General features: G+C 31.2%; 1 non-coding gene across 1 annotated transcript; it reads left to right on the plus strand.

Moving 5' to 3' along the window:
* The first annotated feature begins 3,512 nt into the window (after nucleotides 1-3,512).
* LOC115721447 (small nucleolar RNA R71) lies at nucleotides 3,513-3,619 on the plus strand. The gene has a single exon (XR_004012470.1). It is a non-coding gene; the product is annotated as a small nucleolar RNA R71 (small nucleolar RNA).
* Nucleotides 3,620-26,393: the final 22,774 nt, after the last annotated feature.

Below are 26,393 nucleotides of genomic sequence, written 5' to 3' on the forward strand. Positions count from 1 at the left end.
TTCACAATGTCAGCATACCAAGGCAGAGAAGAAACATGCATCAATTGTTCATCAGGAAAAGTTTCGGTGATAGGGGTAGGCTCTTTACTAGTTTCAATAACTAGCCTAGATAAGTGATCAGCAACAACATTTTCAGACCCTTTTTTATCACGAATTTCTAGATCAAACTCTTGTAAAAGAAGTATCCAACGGATTAAACGTGATTTTGCATCTTTCTTTGACAAAAGATATCTTAAAGCAGCATGATCAGAATAAACAATTATTTTAGATCCTAACAGATAAGACCTAAACTTTTCTAAGGCAAAGACTACAGCAAGCAATTCTTTCTCAGTTGTGGAATAATTTAATTGAGCATCATTTAGAGTTTTGCTAGAGTAGGAAATAACATGTGGTATTTTATCAATTCTTTGCCCTAAGACAGCTCCTATAGCATAATCAGAAGCATCACACATTATTTCAAAAGGAAGGTTCCAATCAGGAGGTTGAATAATGGGTGCAGTAGTTAGCATATTTTTCAATTTCTTGAAAGCAATATAAAAATCATGATAAAAAACAAATATATTATCTTTTCCAAGTAAATGGCACAGAGGCCGTGAAATTTTTCTAAAGTCTTCTATAAATTTCCGGTAGAAACCGACGTGGCCTGAGAATGATCTAATTTCTTTCACAGTCTTAGGTGGTGGAAGTTTTGAAATAAGATCAACTTTAGCTTTGTCAACTTCTATTCCCTCAGATGAAATCACATGTCCTAAGACAATTCCACGTTTTACCATAAAATGACATTTTTCCCAATTTAGCACTAAATTCTTTTCTTTACAACGAATCAAGACAAGAGACAGGTGGTGTAAACATTCATCAAAAGAAGATCCATAAATAGAAAAATCATCCATAAAGATTTCCAAAAAATGTTCAACCATATCAGAAAAAATTGCAATCATACACCTTTGAAACGTCGCAGGTGCATTGCATAAGCCAAAAGACATGCGTCGATAAGCAAATGTTCCATAAGGACATGTGAAGGTGGTCTTTTCTTGATCCTCGGGTGCTATCGGGATTTGGTTGTATCCCGAGTAACCATCGAGAAAACAGTAGTACTCGTGACCAGCTAATCTTTCAAGCATTTGATCAATGAAGGGTAATGGGAAATGGTCTTATCTGGTGAGGCTATTCAGTTTTCTGTAGTCAATGCACACTCTCCATCCAGTTTGGATTTTAGTGGGGATTAATTCATCGTTTGCATTTTTGACTACAGTAATTCCAGACTTCTTAGGAACAACATGGATCGGACTGACCCATGAACTATCAGAAATTGGGTATATAATACCCACATCTAATGTTTTAAGTATTTCATCTCTCACTACTTCTTTCATATTTGGATTTAACCTTCTTTGACACTCACGGGATGGCTTTGCATTTTCTTCTAAATGGATTCGATGCATGCACACCGAAGGACTAATTCCTTTGATGTCAGCCATGGTCCACCCTATGGCTTCTTTGTGACTCTTAAGAACTTGTACCAATTTCTCTTCTTGTTTCTTGTCTAACGCAGATGCGATGATAACAGGGAAGGTTTCTGACTCTCCTAGGAATGCATATTTTAGATCTTCAGGTAAAACCTTTAGATCTAACTTTGGTGGTTCAGGGAGTGACTGTGATTCTAATTGGCGAAAGGGTTCAATTGACTCAACTTTGGTGTTCCACTCTTCTGTGTTTATCAATGGTGTAGACTCTAACAAAGAATTTACACTATCAAAAGAACTTTCAAAATTCATACCAAAATGACTTACACAATTTTCAAAAGAATTATCTTTGTTTAGCATGAAATCTTGTGTGACAGAATCAATAAAATTTACCTCATATACATCATCGCAATCAACAGATTTATTAGCAACATTAAAAACATTCAACTCAACAGTCATATTTCCAAATGATAATTTAAGAACACCATTACGACAGTTGATGATTGCATTTGATGTGGCTAAAAATGGTCTACCCAAAATGATCGGAATTTGAGCACTTATGTCTTCAACAAAATGAGTATCAAGAACAATGAAATCAACAGAAAAATAAAATTTATCTACCTTAATCAAAACATCTTCTATGACACCTCTAGGAATTTTTACAAACGATCAGCTAACTGAAGTGTCATAGATGTTGGTTTCAGTTCCCCTAGACCAAGTTGCTTATAAACAGAATAAGGCAATAAATTCACACTAGCTCCTAAATCAAGTAAAGCTTTGTTAATCACATGATCACCAATAATACAAGGAATGGTGGGACACCCCGGATCTTTGTGTTTAACAAGACTTTTATATTGAATTATGGAGCTGACTTGTTCCGTTAAAAATGCCTTTTTCGGAACATTTGTGTTTCTTTTTGCAGTACACAAATCTTTCAAGAATTTAGAGTAGGCAGGTATTTGCTTAATGGCATCTAAGAAAGGGATATTTATACTTACTTGTTTGAATACCTCTAAGATGTCACCATACTGACTACCTCTTTTGATCGGGAGCAATCTTTGTGGGAATGGAGCTTTTGGAATGAACGGTAAGGTTTGACTCGATTCTTCAACCGAGTCTTTGGAATGTGAACTTTCAGGCTGACTCTTTTCATTTTCTTTCAATGAGTCTTTGTTTATTTCAGCATCAGTTTGAGGTATGTAATCAGGTTTTTCAATTATTTTTCCAGACCTAAGGATAGAAATTGATTTAGCTTCTTCAGTAGGTCTAGATGTACTTACCTCGTACTGACTCTTTGGATTTGGAATGGGTTGACTGGGAAGTTTTCCCTTTTCCCTTTCAGCTACAGCAGTAGCAAGCTGACCCATTTGTGTTTCAAGCTTTAACAGGGATTGAGAATTTGTGTGTAAAGCTTGTTGGGTGGTTTGCATAAACTGTTGTAGTGTATCCTCTAAAGATGGTTTTCTTTGTTGTTGAGGATATGGCATATTAGGTTGGGCTTGACTCTGATTGGGCGTGTTGTACTGGTGCCCTTGATTCATTGGAGGCTGGTTCTGTCTCCATGAAAAATTTGGATGATTTCTCCAATTTGGATTGTAGGATTGAGAAAATGGGCTATCAGATGATTTCCATAAGTTTGAAGAGCGTTTACTTCTTCGAAATGCCTCTTGGTATATAGGCAATGATGGACATGACTGGGCACTATGACTTGTACTATAGCATAAGGAACAAATTTCATTCCTATGTATAGGAGTATTCATGGATTGACTTAATGACATAGCTTCAACTCTCCTAGTTAGATTTGCTAATGATGTTTTAATATCTACGTCATCTTTGACATCGTAAATTCCACCTCTCTTAGGTGTGTTGGAAGCTTTCGATCTAGGATCTTGGCAATTCCACTGTTGAGAATTTACAGAAAGATTCTCAAGAGACTCCCAAGCCTCATCCCCTCTAAATTGCAAAAATTTTCCAGTGTGCATTGATTGTACCATTTGTCGGTTTGAGGGAGATAATCCATCATAAAAGTATTTTACCAATCTCCATTTTTCAAAACCATGGTGTGGACATTTTAGCAATAAATCTTTAAATCTTTCCCAACATTCATAAAATTCTTCGTGATCTTTCTGATAAAATTTGGAGATTTCTCTCCTAATATTATCCGTTTTAGACATGGGAAAAAATTTGGACAAAAATTTATTAACTAATTCATCCCAAGTAGAAATGGATCGGGCTGGGAGTGAATTTAACCAGGCTTTAGACTTATCTTTTAATGAGAATGGAAAAAGTCTAAGCCTAACAGATTCATCAGAAAAATTTTGAAATCTAAAAGTAGAGCAAATTTCTAAAAAATCTTTTACATGCATGTATGGATCCTCTTTACCTAACCCATAAAAAGATGGCAAAAGTTGAATTATGGAAGGTTTCAGCTCAAAATGTGTAGCATTTGTTTCAGGAAAAATAATGCATGATGGTGGATTAGCAGAAATTGGAGAAAAATGATCAATAAGAGTTTTTTCTTCCACATTTACTTGATTTGGTTCCATGATGTCAGAATTTTCACTTTTAATTTCAACCCACAATAATTTTCTTTTTACCAAACGATTTTTAGAATTTCGTTCCCAGCGAATCATACACTAAGTATCACAAAAATTAAAATAACATGAAAAAATTAGGAGGCGGTGCCTACCATATAATTGCGTAAATAAAGACTGAATTTAAAATATAGCGGGAAATAAATAATATGTATATTTGACAGAAATATAAATACTAATATTAATATATGTGCAGAAATAAAGACTGAATTTAAAATATAGCGGGAAATAAATAATATAGATATATATTTGACAGAAATATAAATATTAATATTAATTATAATTTATAATATATAATTATATTAATAATATGCTTTTCTTAATAGTTAAGTAATGTATATATAATAATAATATAATATAAATTTATATATATATAAAAATAATTAACAGTAAGTAACGTAAGTTACTTACTGTAATATATAATAATAATAATAATAATAATAATATTAATAATAATAATAATAATAATATATAATTATATATATAAATCTTACTTTACTATTAAGAAACGTAATATATAATATATATAATATAATAACTAGTAGAAGAATTATACCAACCTGAATTAAAGTAGTTTTTCTTCTTGCAGTTCCCCGGCAACGGCGCCAAAAACTTGTTGTATACCAAAATGGTACGTTTTACATTTATCAACTCGCAAGCGCACGAATCTTTATTGTAGTATGGAGATTGTGAAGAACGAGGTCGAACCCATGGGAATTGCGTGAAATCGAAGAAAATACTTATTTAATCTAAGCTAATAAAACTCTAACCTAGTTCCGAAAATGGTGAGGTTTTTGGTAACAAAATAAAATAAAGTGTTTAAATGATAAAAATGACAGTAACAGATATTTTCAGAAATATTTTAGGATATTATTAAGGGTTCAGAATCCACTTAATGTATACAAAAATATTTATGTTTATATTGATTCTCATAATTTAATCAGTAATCAAACCAATTATTTTCTAATAAAAAATAGATTTTCCTTCGCTTTAAAATTATAACTTCTAAGCATTAAATGTGAAACAATTTAATGTAAATACAAAAAATCAAAGAATATTATTTTTAATAAAATATGGAACCAAGCATAAATAATTTCTAACTATCAAAAATACTTGATATTAAAGATGAAAGAAATTATTTTAAGAAGCGAAAATCATAAGCATATATTGTACTGAGAATCAAAATAAAAATAAATACTTAATTAAATACACTAGGTTTCATCGTCCTCCTTAATAATAAGGGAACTTAGAAACCCATAAGAAAATTAACTAAGAAAGCAGTAAACTAACACTGAGCGCTCTGAGCGTTTTCTCTGGATTTTTAAATGCGCTGAAAGCTATGGCCTTGAATTCTAAAAACCCAAGCTTCTATTTATAGAAGGGTAAAAGGACTAATGCGCAATTAAACTTATTACAAATTGCATGTGGGTAAAAATGTAAATACAAAAAAGTTAATTCGGAGTGACACGTGTCACAATTGGATTGGCTGCCTTTGATGAGTCGGTGCCACGTGTCGCGCTGATGTTGGCTGAAAGTGGAGCAAGTTTGACAAAAGGGCGCCACTTGGTGCATGCAAAAGAGAGAAGACAAAAGGACTTTTTGGGAGTTGAAATGTTGACTTTTGTGGGCTGCCTTTAGTGTTCACGTGAGAGATTATTGTGTGACATACACACTTGGACCAAGTGAGGAGGTGGAGTGCACATGCGCGTGGGAAGGTGAAGGAGACAAAGGAGCTGCGCAGTGGCTATGCGCGAATCCAAGGGCGCCACGTGGCTGCAATGTGCTGGGAGAGGAGAAATGGGCCGGTTGGGCCTGATGCTCCTTGGGCTCAATTTGGTCTTCAAAAAAAACCACTTTTCTCTTGTTTGGGCCACAATTTTATCATCCCCTTTTTTTTTTTATTTATTTCTTTCTTTTTAGAAATGCTATTTTCTCAATCAAACACAAACAAAATTAAATCCAAACAAAATATTCTCAAACAAAATACATGAGATGAAAATATTTATTTTAAAATCTAATTAATTTGTAATTCTTTTAATAAAAATAATACATTTTTTTTTATCTTTTATTTCTTTTTCTCAATTATGCCATAAATATTAATTAGTATTTATAAACAAAGATAAAACTAGTCTTAAATAAAATATTTTCAATATAAAAATATATAACTTTAATTTCATGAAAATATTATTTAAAATTTAATTAACTTTGTATTTTTATACTATGAAATATGTAATATTTTGGCATTTAACAGTATCCTTGGGCAACCAACCTTGCCTTGTTTCGAATGATAGTGCCAAACTCATCACTCTTATTTTTGAAGATCCACTTGGTTCCAATGATGTTCACAAACGGTGGTCTTGGAATCATTTTCCAGACTTTGTTTCGAACAAACTGATGAAGCTAATCCTGCATAGCTAAAAACCAATCTTCATCCATTAAAGCTTCTTTTACAGATTTAGGTTCTAAAGAAGAAATAGAACATAAAAATTGAATTATATTGGCATATTTTCTTCTTGTAACCATGCTCTCATCCAAGTTTCCAAGGATGAGATCTGAAGGATGATTCTTTTTAACCCTGGAGGATGGTTCCCTCTGTATTGGATCAGTGATTGAATTTAAAGGATACTCAGATTCTTTTGTTGTTGGATTTTCTGTAGCAACAGATTCCTGCACAGTAACCTCGACGACTGCTTCTGAAGCTTCGTCAGGTTCCTTTTCCTCAGCAGCAAGCTTTTCAAGCAAATCTTCAATCTGTTCTTCTGTGGAAAACTCAGAAAAATCTTTTAGATCATCAACAACAACATTAGAAGATTCCATAATAGTTTGGGTTCTCATGTTATACACACGATATGCCCTACTATTTGTGGAATATCCTAAGAAAACACCTTCATCACTTTTAGAATCAAATTTACCAATGTAATCACGATCTCGTAAAATATAACACTTACATCCGAACACATGAAAGTGACTTACATTTGGTTTCTTACCTTTCCAGATTTCATATGGTGTTTTGTGAGTACCTGGACGCAAGAATACTCTGTTGATGGTATAGCAAGCAGTGTTAATGGCTTCGGCCCAAAGGCGCTTTGTGAGCTTCTTGCTATTCAACATTACTCTAGCCATTTCTGTTAGAGTACGATTCTTTCTTTCAACCACTCCATTTTGTGGAGGAGTTTTAGGAGCAGAAAATTCATGAGAAATATCGTTAGTTTTACAAAATTCATCATATACGGTATTTTCAAATTCCTTACCATGATCACTCCTAATCCTAACAATTTTGCCAATGTTACAATCTTTTTCAACTCGTAATTTCAAACACAGAGATTGGAAAGCTTCAAAAGTATCAGATTTTTCTCTCAAAAAATCCACCCATGAGAATCGAGAAAAATCATCAACACAAACAAAAATATACCTTTTACCATTTAAGCTTTCTACCTGGATTGGACCCATTAAGTCCATGTGCAAGAGTTCGAGAACTCTAGAAGTATTCACATCTGGGACACTCTTGTGAGAAATTTTCAGTTGCTTACCTAACTGGCATGGACCACATTTTCCCAATGACTCTTTACCTAATTTAGGTAATCCTCGAACAATCCCTGAAACAGATAATTTTTTCAGATTTTTAAAGTGAATGTGCCCAAGTTTTTCATGCCATAGGTCAGTAACATTTTCAATGACAGAATGACAAATGGCATGCGTAGTGAGAGTATAACAATTATCACTAGATCGCAGCCCTTGTAACACAATTTCATCAAGAATATTATATACATAGCAATGATTGCTATCAAAGCTCACAGTATAACCCTGATCACAAATCTGACTAATGCTAAGTAGATTAGCTTTTAGTCCTTCAACCAACATGACATTCTTTAGTTTAGGAAGCCCTTCGAACTTGAGAGTTCCCATTCCTATGACTTTACCAGTAAGACCGTTACCAAATGTAACTTCTCCACAGTGCATTGGTCTTATGTTCACAAGAAATTCTTTTTCACCTGTCATGTGTTTGGAACAACCACTATCAAAATACCACATGTTAGAAGCAACAGTTTTAAAACAAGTAGAACCTACCAAGCATTTGTTTTTGACAACCCATTTTTGTTTTTGTAAAACATGTTTATTTCCAATGTAATTAGATTTAAACATGTTATGCATGGTTATGCATATAGGTCGAATGTGACCTTTTACTCCACAAAAATGGCAAATAGGAATGAAACGTCTTCCTTTCCCTTTGAAATTGTCAAACTTACCGTGCTGCTTCTTTTCTGTAGCAACAGAGTGCTTTGCTGTCGAGACAGAAACCTGCGAGGTAGAAACAGTTCTTCCAGAAACAAAACTATTAGTGGTATTAGACACAGGTTGATTTGGAACATAACCCAGCCCAGCATGATTGGTTTGGCCAGATTTTTGAATTTTTTCAAAGATGGTGGAACCTGGATTTAACATTTTAACATTCTTTTTAATGTTATCAATTTCCTTGGTTAAAGAAATAATTTTTGATTCTTTTAAAGACAATTCAGATTCACAACATTTGAGTTTATCTTCCAACTCATTAATGTTGTTACACAAAATTTTATTATCTTTAACCAGGGAGCGATTTTCAGCACTAGTTTCCAACCACTTACCAAACATTACCTTGTAGGATTCAATCATGGAATCCTCATCAATTTCTGACTCATCTGATTCGGATCTGGATTCTTCCTTGTTGTCATTGATCAGGATATTGTTCAAGCAAATGCTTTTTCCTTTTTCCTGCAAATTTCTTGACAAAACACTTGTTAGGACAACTTTTTCTTTTTCATCCTCACTACTCTCAGAATCATCACTCCAAGTAACATTCAATCCCTTTTTATTTTTCTTTAAGGTATTAGCACATTCGGATTGAGTGTGACCAAAACCTTCACATTCTCTGCATTTAATACCCTTTTTATTGTTAGATGGAAAAGGTTTAGAGGGAATGTTACCAGAAATGTTACCTTTTGGGTTCTTTGAAAAGAACTTTTTATTTCCACCAGATTTCATGAATTTTTGGAAATTTTTTGCCAATAGAACCATTTCATCATTATTTTCATCATCAGAAACAATATTTTCAGAAGCATTAAAGGCAATACCTTTGCTTTTCTCATTCGAGAGATTTTGCTTACTCTTTTTCTTGATTTGTTGATTCAACTCAAAGGTTCTTAAAGATCCCATGAGTTCCTCAACCTTCATTTTGCCAAAATCTTTTGCCTCTTCCATTGCAAGCAATTTTGTATCAAACCTGTCAGGAAGAACTCGAACAATTTTTCGAACCAAGACAGATTCATCTAGTTTTTCTCCCAAGGCAAAAAACTCATTAGAAATATCAGATAATCTTTCATAGAAATCATTTAAAGTTTCAGTATCTGACATTCTCAATTCATCAAATCTAGTTTGAAGCATGGTAAATCGTGATCTCTTTACATCAGCAGTACCTTCAAATTGAATTTGAAGGATTTCCCATGCTTCTTTTGCAGATTCACAAGATGAGATTAATTTAATAAAACCTTCACCAACACCATTAAAAATAGCATGTAAAGCCTTATTATTATAACCAGACAGTTTTCATCTTCAGTGGTCCAACTGAGTTCAGATTTTACCTGAGTATTACCTTTTTCATCATTTTCAGTAGGTTGAGACCAACCTGTAAGAATAGCTCTCCATGCTTTCTCATCTTGCGATTTGATGAAAGCTCTCATCCTGACCTTCCAATAAGGATAATTCGACTCATTCAATAGAGGAGGTCTAGAGATGGAACTTCCTTCTGCAAACAAAGACATCTCACACAAAACAAGTTAAACGGAATAACCTCAAGATCTCACTAAGAATTTAGTGACTTGCTCTGATACCAATTGAAATTCCGTATTTTAATATTCCCAGTTTGATTATTTAATTAAATGATTAATTAAATGCGGAATAATAAAACTGGTACTGAAAACAGTTTTCTGTAGTTACAGAATGCAACTCTGTAACTCCAGAGAAACCCAGAAAAACAAACATAAAGTAAAAACACACAAGATTTTTGTACGTGGTTTCAACAATCCTTTCAGATTGTTACTAGTCCACGGGGCCACGCCCAGAGATAAGATTCATTAGATCGGTATCAAAAATACAAAGTAATTGACTTATGCATAAATAGACTCCCTCTTATTGTATGCCGCAAGCTTGATGTATTCCACCTACTAACCGAATCTTGATAAAACTCCAAGAGCTCGAACTCCCTTCGATCTCCTTGAAGAGTGCTTGAATCCTCCCGATTCAAGGCTTAAAGGCTATCTCCCGAAAGCCTATACAACCATCTCCCGAAGGTTGTGTGCTTGTATCCTCCCGATGCAAGACTTCAAAAGCAATCTCCCGAAAGCTTGTAAATACCCTTCTCCCGAAGGTGCACTGATGTTCTTCTTCGTTGTAGACTTGAATACAGACTCAAGACAATACAAACAACAAATAAACAGAGTAAGAGTAGAACAACTCTTCTCTACAAATCAAAGACTCTCTTTTCTAAAGATATGAATGGAATTCAAAGATACAAGAGAGGTACCAAGAGAGGTACTAAACAAAGACACTCTTTCCTTAAGATATGAAAGCAATTCTAAGTGTATGAAAGAGATACAAAACCTAGCTACTATAAGATGTATTTATAGTGAATATACATCTCATAGACAGCTTACATTCGGTCTGAACAAGACCTCAACCCACTAGAAACTTCCCTAAAATAATTCTTCAATCAGTCCAGGAATTTCCGTTTCTGTACCTACAGAATCGTGGGCAGTAACTACAACTTTCCTTTTATAGAAAAGGAAAGTTTAGCTCCGGTTTTCTCTTCAAGAAACCTGATCTTAGAAAATGGGAAACTCAACACAAGATCAGAATAACAGCTGGTTAGCAAAGAATCAATGTGTAATCAAAACTTACCATATTTACCTCAATTTCCATAAATAGGAAAGCTAGTCAACTTTCCTTCTAAGTTTAGATTTACACAAATAGGGAAACCATATCAATATATGCCAGCCGAAATATACAAAGAATAATAAAATATTTTTGTCAATTAAATATGCCAAAAATGGAATTAACAATTTTTATAAAACAAATTGTTCAAATAATTATACTATTTTAATTATTAATTAAAATAAAAAACTAAAATATTAAATAAAACTAACACTACGTGGCTTGGCACGTAACAATCAGCTAGTATCATAAAAAAAAAAAAATTTGTTGGCCTAGTAAAATGAACGCACTCAAGATATTATATACAATATATTCAGTCACTTTGTCGATCATAAATTCTGAAATGTAATAAATTTGGGGTAACAGTATAATTATTAGATTCGTAATTATACACTCTAATAATTACATTATATTTCAGAATATATTAAGTGTGATAATTAGATATAAATTTTTAATATTATATTTGACATTTGTTATAAAAAAAATATTTTTAGTAATTAATATTTAAAATAAAAATAATTCTTACAAAAAAAAGTTTAATAATTACACAAAATAATTACAGAATATGAGAATTAGAAAAAGTAATTACATACTTTGAATATTTTTAATTACAATAATATAATTACATGATCAAACAAACATGATAAATTATATAACTAATTCAATTATCCCTAAATCTAACTAATTATATTATGACTTTCCAAACGAGCCCCTAATTTAATATTGTTTGTATCAAATGTAATGGTGAGGGGATCAATATGCAAAAATAAAATTTGAGGGGGCAATAAAAGAAAAATAAGAAAAATTTACAATAACATAATTTAAAAATAGAGTAATTTGCGCCATAAATACTTAAGTTTAACTCTCGGTTGCAAATACATATCCAAGTTTAATTTTTGACAGTAATAATACCTAAGTTATAATTTCAAATTTTCTGTAGGTACCCAATGTTGGAAATTCTTTTACCAGGATCTTAGATCTACTCACAAGTATGTTTATTAACACCCTAAATATGAACTTTCTAAAACGATGAAATAAACACATATAAAGTTAAAGAAACCTTACATTGGGTGCAGCGGAATAAATGACTCCTTCCGTTCAGATATCTAGCCCTTGATTCCTTTATGTAGCAGAGCATTATCAATATCTGAACCTGGATCTCTTTCTCTGATTCTTTGATGCTGAAACTCCTTCTTGCTGAAAGTCTTTCTTCACGATCTTCCTCACTATGATTGAGGTATCACTTGCTGTGTGTGGGCACTACTCATACACTAAGGATTTCGAAATATTGAAGAAGAAAAGAAGAGAGGGAGTGGTCAGCCAGATAGGGAGAGAGAAGGCTCAGTTTTTTCTGAATCAGAAGTGTCAGAAGAAAAGTGTTATTTTCTTGAAGCCTTCACTATCTATTTATAGCATTCCACTAGGGTTAGGTTTGAATTATTTGGCATTAAAATAATGAAAATATCAGAGGGAAAAATCCTACAATAGTGGCCGGCCCTACACAGTGAATTTGGGCCTCACTTTTTGCAATTTTGCAGTTTTATCTTTTCTGCATCTCATTTTCTCAAAAACGCCAATTTTTTAATTCAACCATTTAAATGCCAATTCTAACTATTTAATAACTATAAATAATTATTAAATAATATTGTCATTTATCATATTTATTAATTGAACCATACAAAGTATCATAATTAACAAATATGCCCCTATAAACTCTTTCTTTACAATTTCGCCCTTACTTAGTGAAAAATTCACAAATAGACATAGTCTAATTTGAGAATTATAATTGATTAATCAAAACCAATTACATGAGTCTTACAAGCAATATTATCTCAACTAGTGGGGGGACCATGGGTCTATATAACCGAGCTTCCAATAAGTAGATCAAGAATTTAGGACTAAAATTCACTGACTTATTAATTCTTCGTTGAATCCACGCATAGAACTTAGAATTGCACTCTCAGTATATAGAATGCTCTATATGTTCCACCATATAGACACATCATTAGTTATCCATTGTTATAATCCTAATGTGATCAATGATCCTCTATATGAATGATCTACACTGTAAAGGGATTAGATTACCGTAATACCCTACTATGTATTTTATCCTTAAAACACTTGGCCCCGTATAAATGATATTTCAGCTTATGTGAAATGAGTACTCCACCATTTATGTTCGTTTGGTCAAGCTCGAAGGAGATCATCCTTTGCTTAGTATTCGCCAGATAGAAGCTATAGATTCCATGTTTATGCTAGCGCTCCCACTCAATTGCACTACCGTGTTCCCAAAATGTACGTATCACCCTGACCTAAAAGTAGGCTTAACTAACAAATCAAAGAACACGAATAGCCTTTCAAGATTGAGCCTAATCATAACAGGATTAAGAACATTTGATCTAGGATCAACTAGGCGATATTGACTTGAATAGATATTACGGTAAGTTTAATAAATCTAAGTCAAAGTTCAATATCGGTCCCTTCCGATGCATACTCCATGCATCCAACCTGAGCTTTACTCTAACCAATGTTCTGGAAAGAACATAGTATTTCTCCAAATACAAGTAAACTCTTGTTGTAGATTATCATATCAGTAAAACCCTATGTCTGATAAATCTAGGAAACTTTATTCACATAGTCGTGTTTACTTTCCAATGTGTTGACGGCACAATAAACAGGATCAAGTATGTGAAAAGGGTTTCAGATGAATCTATACATTATGTACATATAATCATGAAATAAATCATGTGAACCATGCAACATTAAATGTTATTTCTGATCTATATTAATAAGTAAATCTGATTATATTGAAATGAGTTTTATTTAGGGCATAAAACCCAACAAACTCCCACTTGCACTAATATAAAACAAATAGTGCGTTTCAAATAATCTCAACACCTTGATATACAAATCAAGTGTAGTAGTAGTAAACTCCTCGTAATAGGATCTGAAAGGTTGAATTAACCACAACCTTTTCTCCACCATTACTCTTCCTTTAATCACAAAATCATTGATAATGTGAAATTCCTCTCTATATGTCTACTCTCTTGGGATACTGGATTCTATACCTTTGGCAACTACTTTTGGTTAATCAGGAAATTCACACTAGTAGTTTAAGGCAATTTGGAATGGTGCCAAAGATGTATAGAACTTTCCTTAGACTGAATAAGTACCTTTCCTGCAACTTTAACATTCAGTCTCTCTCTGGTAGACCTAGAGACTTCAGATAGGTTTTTACACTTCTCCAAAATCACTATTCCACCCCCAGAGTAACCACCATCTTATCAGAAAGATTTACTAGCACAAAGGCAAATTTTGAAATCTGATATGGTGTAGTCTAAGAGTTTTAAACACACCCTTATAGACTAACATATAGTTCCTCTTCTTAATCTTAGGATTTACTTGATTGTCTTCCAATGTTCTTCTCCTGGATTAATCTGATACCTACTCATTACTCCCACTCAACAGCAGGTGTCTGGTCTAAGGCATACAAAAGCATATCTGAGACCTCTCACTGTTGATATAAGAAATTCTTTCATGGCTTTATCTTTTCTGGAATAGTTGAGACTTTTCCTCAGATAAATAAAATCTATGCCTAAGAAGTTGTGAAGCTTCTACAGATTGCCATTAGAAAGAAAATGCTTCAGCATCTTAGTAAAGTAAGTTGCTTGCATTAGAGTAAGTAATTAACAGGTGTACCACAAGCCATAGGTTTAGATAAACTCAAACCTATAATACTAGGAACAGGAAGTTTTGTTAAGTCCATTGAATGGACTTATAAACGAAAATTTCCTTTTATGTCCTTGTAATAGAAAACTTTAGGTTACTCCATGTGAATGGATTAAACCATAGTTCTATTGGCTTTCTTCTTAGTTTCTTATCTTGACAATCCATTACTTGTTTAAACTCACAATGGATTTTAATCACTAGTGTCTCCCAAGTCATAAGAAGGTGATTTCCTAGAAACTCTCCCACTACGACAAGGTACCGTGAATTATGTCGAAAAAAAACTAAATGGTATTGATCTCTTCGGTTGTGACAAGACAACAGAGGCAGTGGGATCATCATATGTTATATAAGATGATAGAACACTTTTGGAATCAAGAAAAATATCTCCTTTATTTGCTACTTGTTTTCAGACTTAGTCATTTTCTTAGAAAAGTAATATATGTTTGAACAAACACTTTCTTATCTATTGACAATGGGATGGTCCACCCCTAATCACTTAGAATAGCTAACAAACCATGGTTAACAGTTCTAGCTTTTCTTAAGATTTTGATTAGGTCATCCATGAATCTAGTAATGATTTACATTAAGTATACAACCATTACATCATTCTGAAATTGTATTACCATAGAAGGATTTAGGCAACGATTAGTAACTAATCATCAATATGCAACTCGAAATTTCTGGGGAAGTAAGTTTGGATATAATTCAAAAATCAATTTAATGATCTTTGAACTGCATATCTACTAACTATTTCTCCACCCCTATCAGTTCGCAAGATCTTTAACCACGTACCTTAATGGTTTTAACCATTGCTAGAAATTAATGAAATTTTTCAAACATTTCAAATTTCTTGCTAAAAGGTATAATCTAGAGTGATCGTTTTAAGAATACAACGATAAACTCATATCCACCCCTGAATGTACATCCATCTGCGAATGAGATGAACTACATTCAGTGGATATAGGCATATTCACTACTACAAAAAGTAGAATTCGCGACGGTTCTAAAAACGCTTTTTTTATAGAACCGTCACAAAAAAAATTGTCTGAGTGTTGAAAACCGTCGCCTATAATATACTATAGGCGACGGTTTTTAACACTCGTATAAATTAGGCGACGGTTTATAAGTGTAAAATTTTTTTTCTTTTAAAAAAATTAATGCACTATCCCGACGGTTTAAAACCGTCGGACAAAATATTGGCCACAGTTTTAAACCGTGGCCCATACTTTACCCACGGTTGAAAACTGTCGGGAAAAAGGTTAATAAAATAACACCCTCGCTCCTCACTCTCATCCAAACCCTCGATCTCACTCTCACTCTCACTCTCACTCTCATCTAAAGATTCCAAACCCTCAACTCTCTCTCTCTCTCTCTCTCTCTCTCTCTCTCTCTCTCTCTCTCTCTCTCTCTCTCTCTCTCTCTCTCTCTCTCTCTCATGGTGAGGCACCTCCGCCCACATCGACGACACACCTCTGCCCCCACCGAAGACGCACCTCTGCCACCTCTCCACTGCCGAGAGCCACTCCGCCGATCACCACCATCCTAAGCCGACCCCAAAAATCCTAAAGCCTTTTGCCCTATTCACTCCCATTCTCGTTCATCTCTCTCTCCGGTATTAGTGGCACCATATTTGTTAATTCTAATCTGGTTGTTTTTGTGAAAATTGTTGTTGAATCTCTTCAATATTAACGTATTCGTTTGATTAATTTTCACTTCACAGGTACATTTTTAAGAGATTTGAGAGCTTTTTTCTCTGAAGGAATCCGAAGAAGTGTTAATCGTCGTTCTGGAGCTTTTTTCTTTTACAGATACATAATGACCCTTATTATTCTATTCTTAGAAAAAAAATATTGTTTAAAAGGTGGAATGATGGCTGTAGTTGTGAACTGTATTTGGTAGTATTTGTGGAAATAGAGATGTGGATTGTTGTTTTGTGGACTACTTCTAATAAGTGTATTTGTTTTTGGGAAAAATACGAGGGTTAAGAGTAAGGGAGCTGAAATGGGAATGGTGATATACAAGAGTTTTGGTCTTGTTGATCCATTCCAGTTATACATGGTGGATTTAGAGGAAAAAAGAAAATTGAGGAGAAGAGGATCTGATCTTGTTGGTGTATAAATGAATATCATTTACATGCCCTATAAGTAATAATGTCTTTAAATAAGAAAAGAAAGTAATACTGAATGTATTAATAAATTATCCTTTAAGGCTAATGTGAGTGAGTGAGAGTATGATTACTGAATACTAATTAGGGTTCAAATAGTGATGTTCTAATGTATGAAATGTGATTAACAACAGACAAGTAAGATTACATACATAATTTTTTATCTTCCTTAGAACTACGAAAACTGAAAGTTTGTTTTAATATGTAATATATTAAATAAAATAAAATACAAATGGTCCGAATTTTGGAGGGCGAATTTTCTCTGTTATATTTTTGTCCTCAAGCGAGTCTAGTGCCTAGAATTTTGGCTTGTGAGTTGTGACTCTGATTGGGACTAATGCTTTATTATGGGACATTAATTTAAGCTACAAGTTTTATTTAACGAAACTAAATTTTATTGTCCACTGTCCACCTATATATAAATTTTTACTGTCCACATTTAGTATTTTGTATATAGCATTTAATAATGTCTAGCTCTCTCTATGTATATATATATAGTTACACTAGCACTGGTGCTCTTCACACCTATCAATGGTGCTGATTTTTCTTGCTCTTCTTTGTTCCAGATTCTATTGGAGAATGTGAATTACAGTAAAGGTTTAGATCTTTTGGAACAAGCCTTCTCATAAGGAATTCAAGTTGATGTTTTGTTGTTTAATACCATTATTAAGAAAGCATGTTAAAAGGTTGAGATGGTTTTTGCTTCTTATGCATTGATAATGCCTTTCTTGGACTTATGATATATGTGATTGAGTTTGTAATTTTTTTTTAATTTGATTAGGTTTCTTATAGGGTAGCCCCTCATTACGCTGGAACTTTGCTTGATGGGACTAAGTTAAATTCCAGTTATTATAGAGGATTCCTTTCAAGTTTATGCTTGGCCAAGATAATTAATTATCAGTATATTGATACACGAGAATTATTTACCTGCTCTGCTCATGATACAAATTTAGTTTCTCATCTAAGTGAATTAAAAAATGTTACATATTTAGTTTCGAGTTTATGATTGGCCAAGGTAATTAATTATCAGTTTATTTGCAAGAGAATTATTTACCTGCCTTGCTCATGATACATAATTAGTTTCTCATCTAAGTGAAGTAAAAAATGCCATGGAGTTTTAGTTTACTTTGTGTCAGCTTTGACCTAAGGTATATATATCACATGAAATTCAATAAGAAACAAATTAAATTTAAAATTAGGTTTCTCTGTTTTTGTAATTTTCTTTCTTCTCTTTGTATAATCAGTTTTATTTGTTATTTGTTTCCTTGCTAGTGGACTTTGTTATACATCAATTTTCTTTTTTTTTTTTTTTTTTTTTTTTTTTTAAATTTCATGAGCAGAAGAAGAAAAGAAAAAGCCTTAAAGCATGTATGTGTTTTTTATGTGTTTTTGATATGAAAGTCTGTAGGAGAAAGTGTACTTGCAAAGTTTTTGATGTGTTAGAAACGAAAAACATGTATGTGTTTGTAGTTTTATGACTAGTTAGATTTTCTTGTCTTTTTGCCCACATGACCCCTCAAATCAGTTTCTTAATTTTAGATGTTTTTGTAGGCCTATCTCTGTTTCCAGCGATATTATTGTTCAAGTAGGAATTTCAAGCTTTCCACTTCATAAGGTGAGGAAAAACATGATTTTGTTATGTCTAGAAAATTGACTATTTAGTATTAAGCTTAATAATTTCAGGTTAAAATATTCTTACCTATGTAATAAATATATAAATATATTTTTTATTCTCAGTTGGTATGGCAGTTGCATCTGTCATTTATTATGTTGAGAAATAAAATTACTCTCTAACATTTGAATATTAATGCGTTGTAGGCTTGTAGTTTTGTAACAATTGGAAACTATATATATAATCTTAGGGCCAACTTCAATTGAGTTGACCTTTTATGTGTCACTACTTTCAACATTTCATTGCTCTCTAAATTTAAACTTATTGATTTATTTTTTAATGCAACATGTTATTTATTTATTTATTAGATTCATTATGTACCACATGCCCAATGAAGTCTATCATGGTTGGAAGAAGCTTCATGTTTCTTTGCATTTTGCTTTTTGCTTTTTAACTTTATACTTTACAGAAATTCACATTATCCGCCTCACTAAATTTAAATAAGTTCAATTTAAAATGTTCTCCTACAATTAATTGAAAAGCATCCAAAAACAATGAGGGGATTTCTTATTATTGTCCGCATAATAAAATTACTATTATAAGCCACGGTGTAAAACCGTAGCCTATAGTATAGGCCATGGTTTTAAACCGTAGCCTATACTATAGGCCACGGTTTTAAAATCGTGCCTATACAATTATAGGCGACAGTTTAAAACTGTGGCCTATAGTATAGGCCACAGTTTTTAACCGTAGCCTATACTATAGGCTACAGTTTTAAACTGCCGCCTATAGTGTTTACTATAGGCGATGGTTTTAAACCGTGGTCTATACTATTTTCTCGACTGTTTTCAACCGTCGCCTATTCTACCCAGTATTCGCGACGTTCGTATAGGCGACAGTTTTATGAACTGTCGGGAATTCTTTATCTGACAGTATAAAACCGACGGGAATTTAGAGTTTTTTAGTAGTGATTAACTCTTTGCAGAGATTGATCTTGTCAAAACCACTATGAACAAGATACAAGTGCCATAAATTAAAAAAAATGTGGTAGTGTCTTTTGATGACTTAGGTTTATAAAAGAATTCTTAGAATAGTGCAAGTGGATCCTGGTCACAGAATACCTAACTCATATTCCATACAGTTTGAATCCATTAATAAAAGATGGATATTAAACACTTGAGAAAGTGTAACTGTATTGTATCTGGAATTAGAAATATAAGAAAATTTCTGTTTGGATTCTAAAATTAAAGTCAAAGACTTAAATTCAACCAAATATAATGAGTAATTCTTTCTTGGACCACCACTACTAATACAAACTTTAAGTCAGATTTGCCCATACAAGTAGGAGATTTCTAAGATTGAGGATTTATATCAATTGGGAATAGAATTTCGGGATTATAATCATATGCGTCATATAAAATGACATGAAATGATTTATAGACCATTCATCCAATGATATGTTTTGAAGCTAATTCGAAATAAATAAGCTAAGAGGAATTAGGATAATTTCGTTTATAAATAAGAATCCAACGATGCTTCAATTAGCGAAAGACAAAGTAATCTTATTTATGTAATCTTCTTGTTTCATATTGTAAAAATACTAGTCTAAGGTGTCATCAATTGATGAACAGCTAGATGTTGCATATACAATATTTATCTTTCGATATCTTACACTATTATGTATGTCTAATGGTGAAAATCCATTAGGGATTTATCTCATTAGAAAAACAAACATGTTAGACCAACAATGAAGATTCGAAATTAAACTACAACTTAATAACAGAAAATAACATGGTTCAATATAAATTCATACACAATTCAGAAATTATAAACATATAGCAAGTAGGAATGACTAGTGAAAATACTAAAACATACAATCCTAAATAATTTCCAAGGTTTTCAACAAACTGATACAGTGTCCCAGTAGGCGAGAGTCAAAGCATCATTTATTGAATAGAGTTGTCAACTCATCTAAAATAGAAACCATTCTAGCAACCTTTTATTCGATCAAAATAAGAATCCAATGTTGTCCCGGTAGGCGAGAGTCAAGGTTATTCTCATTTTATGAGCTTCCACCATTGTTTCATGTTTTATGAGTTTATCTCTAAGTAGTCACCGTAGGGGAGAGTCTAAATAGAGACGAAAACTCACAAAACACTTATCAAATGAAATCTTACGGTGTTAAATGCGTTCAACGAATAACCATCCATAGGGGGACGAAGTCTAGCGTCTCGAGGTTATATTGAAAACATTTAACTTTTGTAAGACCAACAATGGAGATCGAATATCTTAATAATAATCAAGCTCATTATTTAAAGTGAGTTGTATTTTCTTTGATTCTCTTTATTTAATTTATTTATTTTAAATATATATTTATTTAAAATTTCCAATTTAGAATGAAAAATTCTAAATATAAATTTTAATTTAATATTTATAAATTTTACTTAGATGGATATAAAAATAACATGAATTATTTCCATCTTAGTAATAATTTCCAATAAATATTTAGAAAAATATTCAATTTAAGTTGTTACAAAATTAATATAAATTAATTTACAACTCAAATTTAATTTTCTATAAATATATATTGCATTTCGAAAAATTAAAGTATTTAAGAATACAATTTTCGAAAATGCATGTTAAAATAAAAAATTAATCCTGGAAAAATTATTCTAATTTAATGTTGGCCCAAAATTAATTAATAAAATTAATTTACAACAAAAAATATAATTTTCCTATTTAATTAAATATATAAGAAAAATTTCAAATATTTAAGTATGATGATGAAAATCAACTTAAATATTAATTTTCTATTTAATTAAATACACTAGAAAAATACTTCAAGCAAAAATATCATCTATCTAGATTTTCCTTTGACTAATTAATTCAATTTCTAATAATATACTTTAATTCAATTTATTTTAAATTAATCAATAAATGAAAAAATCATTGATTTAAGTTGATCCAAGAATTAATTAAAATAAATAATTAATTTACAACTTAATCTATTTTTCAAGATAAAATTCAAAATTCTAGCATTTAAGAAATGTAATTTCGAAAATTGATTAATAAAATAAAGAAAAAATATATTTTGAAAATTATTTAAATTTAGTTGAAAAAATAAATTTCAACTAAAAATAATTTTCTATTTAATTAAATGTCATGAAAAAGAAATATTTAAGTATGATGATAAAAATCAACTTAGATATTCAATTTTCAAATTAATTAAATGTATTAAATTCAAGAAATAAATAATTAAGTGTAGAGAAGGCTTAATTATTAGTCTCTAGTTTAATACTAGGAAAAATATACTTAAAATAAATTGTACCAAAATTAATTATATAAATAATTAATTTCACAATGTATAATATTTTCCTATTTAATATTAGAAATAATAAGTAGTCTAGAAATAATTATCTAGAAAATATCTTATTTGACTAAGTATCTTTTCCACAAAATTTGAAAAAATATCTAATTTAAGTTGTATTAGAAAAAATCTAGAACTTAAATATTTTTCAAATTTAAATTTAATTAAATATCAAAAATTAAGTTGTAACCACTTAATTTGAAAATATTCCATTTTAAGTTAATATTCGAAAAGATATTAACTTAAAAAATATCTAAAGAATCTTAATAACCAATGCCTAAAATTCCTCAACTTAATTTTGAAATTTAAAATTCAAAAGATATTCAGATTTAAGTTGGTTTGTTGTAGATAACTAAATTTCAACTTAAATAGGAATATTTAATGAAAAATTTAAATTAAGCTCCAGAAAGAATCTAGATGGTTATAATTCTATATTTAATTAAATACAAGAAAATACATATAGTTTAGCTTAGAATAAAAAATTCTTTAAACTATAATTTTCTTAAATTAATTTCAAAATAAATGAAATTAATTATGTTGCTAATCAATTTTATTAGGTTAAACTAGTTTAATTAACCTAGTACAGTTATTCAAATCAGGCAAATGGGCCTTCACAATTGGGGTGGTTCATGTGAGGGGGTGCTGGGTTCAGTATGTCGTACCCACTTCTATGGCTCCCAACTCTCACACAAGGCCCAAAAGAGAGGAATTTAACCTTAATAAGAACAACTGTTATTAATTGAATAGACCCAAAAACTAAATGGGCCTAAATAAATTCTATCAAGAACTATGATAATTTATTTTAGCAACAACAACCTATATGCATCTATAATAAAATTAAACACATAGGCTCACACAGGCACACTTTGGATGGGTCCTATCATGTTGCTAGGTCATACACAGATGAAAGAAGATTGTAAATATACCTGTTACAAAATATTAACTTGACCAAGGGAGCCATCAGATCATTAGATATGGCAAAAAGTAACCATGGCTATTCGCAATCAAGTAATAATAGGTTTTGAAAACTTACAAACAAGCTAAAACACATACTCCTGCAACAAGGTTAGATGGATAGTTGGATGTAGGATTTATTTAATTTTAAATTAAATTATTAATTTCGAAATAATTAATTAAATAAAAAAAAAATATTTATTTTTCGAAAATTTAAAAAAAAATTAAAAAAAAATCAAAAATTAAAAAAAATTAAATTTAAAATTAAACCTACAATTTTGAAAAATTAGGTTTCAACCAACCTAAATATCATTTCAAAATTTGCTAACTACTTTTAAAATTTAAATGTTATTTTATAAATAAAAATTAAATAAAAAATTAGAAAAGATAAATAAATATCTTTATCAAATTTTAAATGTAATTTAAATAAATAAAATAACAAAATTTAAAAAATTAGCAAAATATCTTATATCATTTAAAAATTACATGATTATAATTATCTTATTTTAAATTTAAATAAGGTCAAAATATCTAAAAAAGATTTAATTTAAAAAATATATATATAAAATCTGACCTTAAATTTAAAATTAAGATAAGATATAATCAAATTTAAAAAAAAGATAGATTTTTAAGCAAGAAGATAGATACTAATTCTATTCAAATTCAAATTACACTAATATCTTGAATTAAATTTAAAAAATATTAAATTAATTCAAAATGATAATTAGAATTGAATTAGGAATAGTAATAGTATAAATACAAAACTATACAAAAAATCGGAAGTTAATTCCATGAAAAAGCATGAAAAATCGAAGAAAAACGAAAAAATTGTGAACTGTACGGACAGTTTTCGCGATCGCAGGAAAATTTCAGCACAACTCTGATTTTTTCGAATCTTCAAAAAATCATAACTAATTCAAATAAAATCGAAATTGAGTTCTGTAAAAGGATAACTTGCTTAATTTTTTTCATACTATCCAATAAAAATAATTCCAGAAACAAAATCGCAATTATTTTTCACGAAAATTTACAAACATCAATCAATCATCAAATAACACTCAATACAACATGATACCATCCAAAAAACATACAAACAATCGTTTTAAAGTCCAAATTTCTTGCAAGTAAATCAATTACCATGGCTCTGAGGCCAGTTGTTGGAAATTCTTTTACCAGGATCTTAGATCTACTCACAAGTATGTTTATTAACACCCTAAATATGAACTTTCTAAAACGATGAAATAAACACATATAAAGTTAAAGAAACCTTACATTGGGTGCAGCGGAATAAATGACTCCTTTTGTTCAGATATCTAGCCCTTGATTCCTTTCTGTAGCAGAGCATTATCAATATCTGAACCTGGATCTCTTTCTCTGATTCTTTGATGCTGAAACTCCTTGCTGAAAGTCTTTCTTCACGATCTTCCTCACTATGATTGAGGTATCACTTGCTGTGTGTGGGCACTACTCATACACTAAGGATTTCGAAATATTGAAGAAGAAAAGAAGAGTGGGAGTGGTCAGCCAGATAGGGAGAGAGAAGGCTCAGTTTTTTCTGAATCAGAAGTGTCAGAAAAGTGTTATTTTCTTGAAGCCTTCACTATCTATTTATAGCATTCCACTAGGGTTAGGTTTGAATTATTTGGCATTAAAATAATGAAAATATCAGAGGGAAAAACCCTACAATAGTGGCCGGCCCTACACAGTGAATTTGGGCCTCACTTTTTGTAATTTTGCAGTTTTATCTTTTCTGCATCTGATTTTCTCAAAAACGCCAATTTTCTAATTCAACCATTTAAATGCCAATTCTAACTATTTAATAACTATAAATAATTATTAAATAATATTTTCATTTATCATATTTATTAATTGAACCATACAAAGTATCATAATTAACAAATATGCCCCTATAAACTGTTTCTTTACAATTTCGCCCTTACTTAGTGAAAAATTCACAAATAGACATAGTCTAATTCGAGAATTATAATTGATTAATCAAAACCAATTACATGAGTCTTACAAGCAATATTATCTCAACTAGTGGGGGGACCATGGGTCTATATAACCGAGCTTCCAATAAGTAGATCAAGAATTTAGGATTAAAATTCACTGACTTATTAATTCTTCGTTGAATCCACGCATAGAACTTAGAATTGCACTCTCAGTATATAGAATGCTCTATATGTTCCACCATATAGACACATCATTAGTTATCCATTGTTATAATCCTAATGTGATCAATGATCCTCTATATGAATGATCTACACTGTAAAGGGATTAGATTACCGTAACACCCTACTATGTATTTTATCCTTAAAACACTTGGCCCCGTATAAATGATATTTCAGCTTATGTGAAATGAGTACTCCACCATTTATGTTCGTTTGGTCAAGCTCGAAGGAGATCATCCTTTACTTACTATTCGCCAGATAGAAGCTATAGATTCCATGTTTATGCTAGCGCTCTCACTCAATTGCACTACCGTGTTCCCAAAATGTACGTATCACCCTGACCTAAAAGTAGGCTTAACTAACAAATCAAAGAACACGAATAGCCTTTCAAGATTGAGCCTAATCATAACAGGATTAAGAACATTTGATCTAGGATCAACTAGGCGATATTGACTTGAATAGATATTACGGTAAGTTTAATAAATCTAAGTCAAAGTTCAATATCGGTCCCTTCCGATGCATACTCCATGCATCCAACCTGAGCTTTACTCTAACCAATGTTATGGAAAGAACATAGTATTTCTCCTAATACAAGTAAACTCTTGTTGTAGATTATCATATCAGTAAAACCCTGTGTCTGATAAATCTAGGAAACTTTATTCACATAGTCATGTTTACTTTCCAATGTGTTGACGGCACAATAAATAGGATCAAGTATGTGAAAAGGGTTTCAGATGAATCTATACATTATGTACATATAATCATGAAATAAATCATGTGAACCATGCAACATTAAATGTTATTTCTGATCTATATTAATAAGTAAATCTGATTATATTGAAATGAGTTTTATTTAGGGCATAAAACCCAACACCCAGTTGTTAAGTGTTAAGTAAATTACCACGTGACAATATCCCTAATTAGTCCAAATCATTAATTTTTATTTTTTTTAAAAAAATAATTTAAATATACTAATAAAAAAATGACATATGGATAATAACTTAACATTTAACGGTCAGGTACCTACAAAGTTCTAGAAATATAACTTACGTATAATTACTGTTAAAAATTAAACTTAGATATTTATTTACAACCGAGAATTAAATTTAAATATTTATGTCACAAATTACTCTTAAAAAAATAATATTAAGGGAGGTTATGAAGTCCTCATGAGCTTAAAATAACTCTATCCTTTTATAACTGCAAATAACTTCGTACTTTTATAAGCAGTTAGTTTTCTACGTATACATTTCAAAAATTAGAGTTTTTTTTTTTTTTTTTTTTTATGCAACTTTGGTTTGTACATTTCAAAAATTAGAGTTTGATCCTTATAAAATTAATGATTCTAAATGAACCGTTGGTGTGATTAAATCTATAAA

Source organism: Cannabis sativa, chromosome 2 (assembly GCF_029168945.1).
Source record: "Cannabis sativa cultivar Pink pepper isolate KNU-18-1 chromosome 2, ASM2916894v1, whole genome shotgun sequence".
NCBI lineage: Eukaryota > Viridiplantae > Streptophyta > Magnoliopsida > Rosales > Cannabaceae > Cannabis > Cannabis sativa.